At 34.0% G+C, this 9805-nt stretch overlaps 1 non-coding gene across 1 annotated transcript; it reads right to left on the reverse strand.

The window, feature by feature from the left end:
- Positions 1 to 4910: 4910 nt before the first annotated feature.
- LOC116130714 lies at positions 4911 to 5014 on the reverse strand. Its single transcript, XR_004128116.1, has one exon. It is a non-coding gene; the product is annotated as a small nucleolar RNA R71 (small nucleolar RNA).
- Between the last annotated feature and the right edge of the window lie 4791 nt (positions 5015 to 9805).

Consider the following 9805-nt stretch of genomic DNA (forward strand, 5'->3'; position numbering starts at 1 on the left):
CTCTCTTCTTCCTTGAACTGCCATCTTCATTCTAGCAAACTGGTCTTGTGTGGATTCTTGTCTTTATGTGGATTACCATTCATTCACTTCTATTCTTGAAGTGGTAGCGTTTTTCTACAATCAATCAAAGTAGCCGCCAACGTTTGGTATGAAATCGAAACCTTGAATGGTTTATTATATTTTCATGGCATGTAAATAATGTTTAATTCATTACAAGGATCGTCGGCTTTAGTTTTTAATAAAAAAAAATTAATTTCCGCTACATTTTGCCTTAATTAAATTCCTAAAAGTTCAAATATATGTTGATGACATCATCTTTGGTGCTAGTAATGAAAATCTTTGCAAGGAATTTTCTAAGATGATGTAGGGAGAATTCGAGATGAGTATGATGGGAGAATTGAATTATTTTCTTGGATTACAAATAAAGCAACAAAAGGATGAGAATTTGCTAAATCAATCCAAGTACATCAATGATCTCCTCAAGCGCTTCAAGATAAATGAGGCAAAAGATCAACCTACTCCTATGAGAATTTCACTCAAATTAGAAGCTGGTGAAAGAGGTAAAAGTGTTGATACAAAGCATTATAGAAGCATGATAGGTGTATTATTGTACTTGACTACATCTAGGCCTGATATCATGTTTAGCATATGCATGTGCATGTTTCCAATCATGTCATAAAGAATCTCACTTGAGTATTGTAAAAAGGATTCTTAGGTACTTGAAGGGAACAACAAACATTGGTTTATGGTATCCTAAGGATCTTTTTTAGTCTTATAGGATATTTAGATGCTAATTTTGGATGTTGTAGGATAGTTAGGAAAAGCACTAGAACATTTCAATTCTTAGGAAGCATGCTAGTGTCATGGTTTTTCAAAGAAACAAAATTTAGTGGCTACTTCTAGCATAGAAGCTGAATATGTGTTAGCAGCGAGTTCTTGTGCACAACATCTATGGATGAAGCAACAACTTGAAGATTTTGGTTTTAAAATGCATAGCATACCAATTCATTGTGACAACACAAGTGCCATAAATTTGTCTAAAGATCTTGTACATCACTCTAGGACAAAGCATATAGACATTAGGTGTTGAGCCCTCATGTGTTTTGATGTACCAAAACGATTCAAAACGTTGATTTGTATTTAAAAAACATACAAAGGTATGACAAGAAGTCATAACCAAAATAAAATATAGTTTTCCCAATTGGTATGACCGTGAAGGATGAAGGAACAAAAGTTTCATGTTTCATTGAGTTGCCCAAATGAATGTTCCTTACAGCACAACCACGTTCCAGATGATTGTGCATTCTTCTACCCAAAATGATGTCAAGTCGCTTCCAATGACACAACCAAGCTATATATCCGTTCCATTCAAGTCAAAATCCAAATGATTTTGCACCTTTGACAAATTAGAACAAGCCTTGAAGATCATGTTGAAGTTCAAATATTTCAAATGGAACAAGCATGTTGCATGACTGTTCCCATTCAAATATCATTCGTGGCAGAACGTCATCGTTCCAGGAAGTTGCGCATGCTTCTAAAATTTTATGGATTTTCAAGGAGCCAATGGACCGGCTGTTCCTCGCGGTGGAATGACTGTTTGCGCTGGTGGAGCAACCATTTGCATTGGTAGAATGATCATTCCGTAAACCCAAGAGCTAAGCAAAAGTATCCATTATGTCGAGAACGACCATTCGTGATGGTGGAATGCCCATTCCTCTAGGTACTTTAGCTTTTCAAAGTTGCATTAAATGTAGAAACGGCTATTTACTTCAAAGGGAAGAGACAAGCAATAAATAGAGTGTTTTATTGCAAAGAAAGATAGAGAGAATACCAAAGAAACAAAATTCTTATAAAAGACATTATCACATAATCCCTTGAGCTAAAAATCCAAATCATTACCATTCTCTTGTACTCATATTGAAAACCTTTGAGAGTATTGTTCTTAATGTGTGTTTAAGCCTAGTTTAAGAGGAAGTAATTAATAAGCTTTTATTCAAACATCTTTTTGGCGAAATCCTGTCAAACTATTGTAAGAGACAAATCCTATCAAACTAGTGTAAAAGGCAAAATTTGATTCTAGTGGAACTTCAAAGAGGTTGTCTTGAAGAAGTGGATGCTGGAGGCTTGTAGATATAGCTCCGAACCACTATAAATCTCTAAGCATTTATTCTCTCTCAACTCAATTATTATTCCTTGCATATTTACTTGAAAATAATCATCACTTGTTTATATTTATTGCTCACCACTATTTATCTTTATTGATCATTATCATTCTCATTCATTGCTTGTTGAGTTTACTTATTGCACATTGATTAGTTAAACTCATTGCTATTCGTTGGTGTTGTTGAAATTTTTTATTCTGCATTTATTTTCATTGATTCATATTCACACCAACCCCACCCCCCCAAAAAGGAATATTTGCCATATAGGGTTATACAATTGGTATTAGAGCTTGGGCTCTTGTGTAGAAAACCTAATAGTTTCAAGAGTTAACCGATCTAGATATGGATGGCTAGTACATCAATACCTCTCTTTAATGAAGGCCATTGTACTACAAGACCTCATTATTTTGTGATGTAAAATACACACAATAAAGAATTAGAATGAGACTTCATATTAGGTCCATAGATTACAATTTATGGAAAATAGTAGAACAAGGGAACTTTGTTCCTATGGACTAATAAGAGTTTGAAAATACACATTTACCTAGTGGTTTATGAGGTTATTCGTAAGAAATTAGGCTTAAATTGGTAAATTTGCTTAATATTTTCATAAATGTCTTTTATGGGATCACGGGTGTGTTTTAGTGTTATCAGGTTATTAATGCTAAATGTTATGCTCAGATGAAGAATCATGTTAGAAATGGAATAAGTGATGAGTAGAAATAAATGGATCGAGAATTAGAGTTGTTATGGAGTTTTGAAGTTAAAGAAAAGATTCTAGATTATGCTTCAGTATTTTGACAATAACTACATCTGTGGACCTCGGATTGAGACGATTCTTGAACAATTGGAAAGATGATTCGAAGCTACATTTCATATGTTTACTAGTGGGCTAGATTCGAACATTATATGCTCAAACATCACCATCTCTAGAGTGCTGAAGAATGATGCAAGGTCTGAACTGAAGAGAAGATTTGGACGCCATGCCGTGGCACTGTGCTGGGGCACAACAAAGTCAGAACCAACCATGCTACAGCATAGTATCACAACACACTCACAAAAACTGGAAAATTTATTTCCATGTTTGACTAGGAAATTGGGGTTTAAAGAGTCCTAAACTTAGTAGAATGAGGGGAAAAGAAACCATAACCCTTGTGCGATATAAATACAAGTCTTTAACATTGTTTGAGAAACTTTTTAGGGGAGATCAAAAGGAAAACCATTAGAAGAAAAGAAAAGAGCATCAGAATTTCTGGAGCTTTTGGAGAAAAATCATAGAGAAAATTTTCTTTGTTCTTCCTTAAACTCATGATTTTTGTTTTCATAAAGATTTTTGTTTTTTTATATTTGCTATGAACTAACTTTATTTTCTAGGGTTAAGAGGTAGCCCAATCTCTTGAATATGTATTGAATAACTTGTGTAATTGCTATTGAGATTGCTTCCTAAGTTTTATTATTATGCCTAATTCTTTTGATTCTTAGGGGCCTGAGAATTGGATGAATTAATGGACTAAGTTGAGAGCGAGAGATGATGCTTAGTTGGTCTAAGGTAGTAAAACCATAGGTTGAGCGAATGCTATAGATAGGTTGCCGTGACTTGTGAGGTTTTGGTAAACTCCATAGAACGTAATGATCTCTAATTGCTTAAATTTGATTAGAGATAATTTGGGTTAGTAATTAGGAGATAATTTGATAATTGTTTTGAGAGAAAATTATTGAAAATTTAGGAAGTTTGACCTTTGGGAAGAGCTTAATGAAATTAGCATGAGTTGTCAATGCATATGAATAAGACTTGGTGTGAAATCTATGCCTTAGGTTAGTCATCTTGAGTTAAAACCAAAGAATTATTGAGTTTGTCTTCTTTTCAGTTTTGTTTTTAAAATTCCATCATTTATTTTAATCTAGGTTTTTCTTGATAAAAGTTAGATTAATCAAATAGTAATAGGATAGTTTATTTTGGTAATTGGTAACTAGTAATTCCCTAGGGTTTGACATCTGTATACTTACACTTTATTACTTTAATAATTTTGTACACTTGCGAAAATCACAAGAAGTTTTCGGCACCATTACCAGGGAATTATTTTTTCCATCAATATCATTACAAGCTATTTAGTTGCTAATTTGATTTTTTTTTAATTTTAATTTTTTTTGTTTTTTAGATCCTAGAGAGCTTACGTTCTAAAGGTGTTGATCTTGATCCTTTTGTTTCAGAGATTTAAAGAATGGCTAGAAAGTTGAGAAAAGAAAAAAAGGCAAGCCAACTCACAAAAATCTATTGAAATGGCTAGATGGGTAATTATAAAATCAAGATGTGAAGAATCAAGAAAATGAGAATGAGGAAATCCCAGGGGGCAATGCAACTGGTGGAGCTGTAGTTATTCAAAGAGCATTGAAGGACTACTCTAGTCCTACTATTGAAGGTTGTTATTTTAGCATTAGGAGACCACCAGTTCAAGTGAATAATTTTGAAATAAAGCCAACCATTATTCAGATGATACAACATTCGATACAATTTGTAGGGTTGTCTAGTGATGATCTTAATTTGCATATTGCCAATTTTTCAAAGGTAGCGACACATTCAGACATAATGGGGTATCTGACGATGCAATTCGGCTAAGGATTTTCCTATTTTCTCTTGGGGATTAAGCTAAGGCTTGGTTAATTTCTCTACTACCTGGAAGTATCACGACTTGGAATGAGTTAGTTCAGGTGTTCCTTATGAAATATTTTCCACCTATCAAGTCTGCCAAGATGAGAAGTGACATTACTTTTTACCAAGAAGATATGGAGTCACTTTATGAAGCTTGGGAAAGATACAAAGATCTCTTACAGAAGTGTCCTCATCATGGATTGCCAATATGGTCGCAAGTGTAAACATTTTACAATGGGTTGCTGCCAAATATACAAGCTATGATAGATGCTACAAGTGGGAGAGCTTTGAATTCAAAAAAAAAAAAAAAAAAAAAAAAAAAACAGCAGAGGAAGCTTACAATTTAATTGAAGTGATGGCAAGCGACAATTACTTGAAGTCTTCGGAATGGAATTTACCAAGGAGAGTTAAGAGGGTGCATGATGTAGATGGTTACACCCCATTGGCTACTCAACTTTCAGCTATTCAGAAACAATTGGGTACTGCTCTAAAGGTAAATGTAATTGATTCTTCTCCTCTAACTTGTGAACTCTGCGCAGGGAATCACTTGTCAAAGGATTGTTAAGAAGGGAATCCATTTGCTCAACCGGAACAAGCAAATTATATCAACAATTTTTAGTGAGGGCAAGGGAATCCATACTCTAACACATACACTCCAAAATGGCGCAATTATCCAAACTTTTCATGGAGCAACAACAATTAGCACAAACCACCATTGGGCTTCCAACCTCAAGAGAAGAAATCCAACATGGAGAATGTGCTTGCAAAGTTTATGGAGAAATCGGGTAAAAGATTTGACAAGAATGAAGCTCAACTCTAGAAATATGAGGACTTGTTGCAAAATTAATCCGCTTCCATAAGGAACCTTGAGACTTAATTGGGACAAATACATAGTATTTTATTAGGAGGAGTTCAAGGTTCATTACCAAGTGATACGAAGAAGAATCAGAAGGAGAGCATCAATGCTATCATGCTGAGATGTGGTAAGGAGTTGAAGGAATCAATCAAGGAAGAAGAAAAAGGGCTAAAACTCATAGAAGAAAAAGTGGACAAAAGTGACCATGTTGTGGCATAGAAGAAACCAGAAGTAAGCATGCCTCGACAAAGTGTATTGGCACAAGGGTAGAAACCAACAAAACTTCCCACATGGCAATGAATGATGAAATGACCCTTCCATATCCTCACAGAGTGTAGAAACGAAAATTAGACAAGCAATTCGGTAAGTTCATGGACATGTTTGGAAGTTTACACATTAACATTCCTTTTGTAGACATGTTAGAGTAAATGCCGAAGTATGCAAAGTTTCTAAAGGAGAGTCTCACCAAGAAGAGGAGATTTGAAGAACATGAGACGGTGATGCTTACGAAAGAGTGTAGTGTGTTGCTATTGAAGCAACTACCACAAAAGCTCAAAGATCCAAGGAATTTCACAATTCATTGCACAATAGGTATTTTTCATTTTGATAAGGTTTTATGTGATCTAGATGCTATTGTAAATTTGATGCCCTTTTCAATTTTTAAGAAATTAGGCCTAGGAGAAGTAAAACCAACCACTGTTCATCTTCAATTAGCAAATAGGTCTATAAAATATCCTAGGGGAGTAATAGAGGATGTCTTAATAAAAGTAGATAAATTGAATTTCCTAGTAGATTTTATTGTGCTTGATATGGAAGAAGATTGGGAAGTACCTCTAATTTTAGAAAGACATTTTCTAGCATGGGTAAGACTCTGATAGATGTTTAGGAAAGCTAATCTTTAGGGTAAAGGATGAACAAGTTGAATTTAATGTCTTTGATACTATGAAGTATCCATTCGAGGTAGATACATGTTTTTGAGATTAGCATCCTTGATGACAAAGTAGCTGAAACCTTAGAAGAAAAATACCCTTGTCCACCCCCAGAAACTTGAGTAGTCAATTTTAGGACTATGTATGAGGAAATTGAGAATAAGAGGGGAAGAGAGAAATTGAAGCTTTATGTAGATGGTGGCATTAAAGATATGAAGGATTTGATTTTCCTTGATAATTCAGATTTAAGGAGTCAAAAAGAAAAAAAAAAGGTCGAGCTTACGACTCTAATAAAGCGCTTCTAGGGAGGCAATCCAAGCTCTTTACTTTAATTTTGATTTTTTTTTGAATTTGTTTTGAATTTGTTTTGGTTTGTACTTGAATTAAATTTTTTTTTTTTTTAATTTCTGATGTTGTATTTGTTTCTCTAAATTCATATATTTAACAATTGAGGTGTGTTGCCGATAAGGTACATTGAAAGTCTCTTTGTTTCAGTTGGAACTTGACTTAAACAATGGAATAAAATGAGGGAGGTGATTGAATTATCACGCGAATTCGCACTTCACTATTAAAAAAGGGGGTAATTTTTCCTTTTGTTTACATATGTACCTTGGGGACAATGTAGATACTAGGTTGGGGTAAGAGAAGTCTCTTCCAAAACTTTTTTGAATTTATGGATTTATGAGGATTTTTTTTTTTTTTTTTTTTTGTATTTTGTTTTCAATTTTGTTTAGTTATGGGATTATTTTGTATGCAAATGATAGCACTATGATTGTGACAAAATGTAACTTTGAGAAGACATTAACTTTTGCATAGTGTAAGGATGTTAGTAGGTGTCAATTTCATCTAGTTTACGACTCTCTTGGGAATGGGTTTGATTGGTTGAGTAATTCGGAAACTTAGGGACGTTTTATGTGTGATTTTATGGGCAATAATATTTTTCTGAAAATTGTGCATAAACTCTAGAACTCATTTGATAACCAGTTGAGGCGAAATCCTCCACATTACTTAGGAAAGGATTTAGACAATTCTCTCTTTGGACTGGTTGAGCTTTTCAAGCCAACCTTTTAGATTTTTATGACTAGTTAACACTTTTGGGCCATTTTAAACACATTATTTGCCGTATTTTCTTTTTTTACACCTACTATAACCCACCTTGATTATAAGCCTAAAACACATTCCTATCTGTTTGATGTTTGAGAGACTAAATCCTAGCACGAGCTTGGTGCGATCAATTGAAGAAGTGAGGGTAGAAGTTGTGTGAAATTGAATCACAACCTGAATTAATGCAACTAGATAGGTTGGGGGTTGTGGGAAGAGCGGAATGATAAGATGGGGTTTGATTGTGTATTCTTCCTTAAAGAGAATTGTTTCTTAAAATAAAATAAAACCGAAAAAAAAGGGTATGTTAATGTGAGAAGAAAAGATTGATGGTGAAGAGAAGAGAAGGAAAAATTAAGTCTCTTAATTTTGTTAAAATTCCTTTCTATTCTTTCATAAACCATTACTCTAGACTAACATTACAACCATAATAAAGACCTAATAATCCAAGGTAGTGTTGGATTCTACATTAGTGGAGAGTGATTTCAAAAGTGAGCCTATGGAGTTTGATTGTAGGATTGTATCGATTTTTTTTTTTTTTTTTTTTTGGAGAAAAACTCTTGGGAGATGTTGTGCATAAAATCATCCGGGTTTGTCGTTGTTCATATGAGAGGGTCTATAATAAACGTTTAATTAATAGTTGTTTATTATTTATATTTATGGGATGTTAATTATTTGAATTGTGTATGTAGACACAATTTTTGAAACAAATATACATAGTGATCTGAAAATTTTTGTTTGAGTCTAGGTTAGGCTAGGTTAGGTTTGGATGTTTATTAGTATCATCGTTAAAAACCCTCACGAGACTACAACATGTCCAACTAGGGCTGCCTAGGGGTTTAAAGGCTTGTTGCATATGCTAAATGCAACCATGTCAATCTACGGAAGTGATTTAGGATAGTTTAGATGCAAGTTTTATTTTGTTTTTAATTTTCAAGCTAAAAGACTTAATTTTTGTCACTTAGCTTGAAAGGGACTAAGAAGAAGCTGGTTGAGGGTTGTGATAAAAGCTTGAAACTACACATTTACTTAGTGGTTTATGGGGATTATTTGTGAGAAATTAGGCTTAAATTGCTAAATTTGCTTAATATTGTCATAAATGTCTTTTATGGGATCACAATTGTTTGAGTTTTTTCAAGTTATTAATGCTAAATGTTATGCTCAGATGAAGAATCATGTCAACAATGGAATGAGTAACGAGTACAAACAAACGGACCGAGCATCGAAGTTGAATTGAAGAAGTTATGGAGTTTTGAAGTCAAAGAGAAGATTCTAGATTACGCTTCAGTTTGAAAATGCTTCGGTATTTCGACAATAACAAGATCTGTGGACCTTGGATTGAGACAATTGGAAAGTTGATTTGAAGGGCCACATTTATATGTTTACCACTTGACCAGATTCGAATGTTTTCATGCTCAAAAATCACCATCTCTGGAGTGTTGACAAATGATGCAAGGTTTCAATTGAAGAGAAGATTTCAACACCATGCCGTGGCACTGTGCTGCAGCACAACAAAGTCAAAACCACCCATGCTGTGGCATGGTACCATGGCACACTCACAAAAACTAGAAAATTTATTTCCATGTTTGACTAGGAAATTGGTGTTTTAGGAGTCCTAAACTTAGTAGAATGAGAGGAAACGAAACCCTAACCCTTGTGGGATATAAATACGGAGACTTTTGGGGGGAGATCAAAAGGAAAACAATTAGAAGAAAAGACGAGCATTAGAATTTCTGGAGCTTTTGGAAAAAAAATTATAGAGAAGTTTTTCTTTGTGCTTCCTTAAACTGATGATTTTTGTTTTAATAAAGATGTTTGTTTCTTTTATATTTGCTATGAATTAACTTTATTTTCTAGGGCTAAGGTGTAGCCCAATCTCTTGAATTGCTATTGAGATAACCTCCTAAGTTTTATTATTGTGCCTAATGTTTTTTATTCTTGAGGGCCAGAGAATTAGATGAATTAATGGACTAAGTTGAGAGTGAGAAATGATGCTTAGTTGGTCTAAGGTAGTAAAACTGTAATAACTCCTTTATACTAGGATACTCATAGAAATACATAAAGTAAAATACATTTATATCAACAAAAGTAGACGAGCCCAAAATTT

This window comes from Pistacia vera, unplaced genomic scaffold (genome assembly GCF_008641045.1).
Source record: "Pistacia vera cultivar Batoury unplaced genomic scaffold, PisVer_v2 Contig223, whole genome shotgun sequence".
Classification (NCBI taxonomy): Eukaryota; Viridiplantae; Streptophyta; class Magnoliopsida; order Sapindales; family Anacardiaceae; genus Pistacia; species Pistacia vera.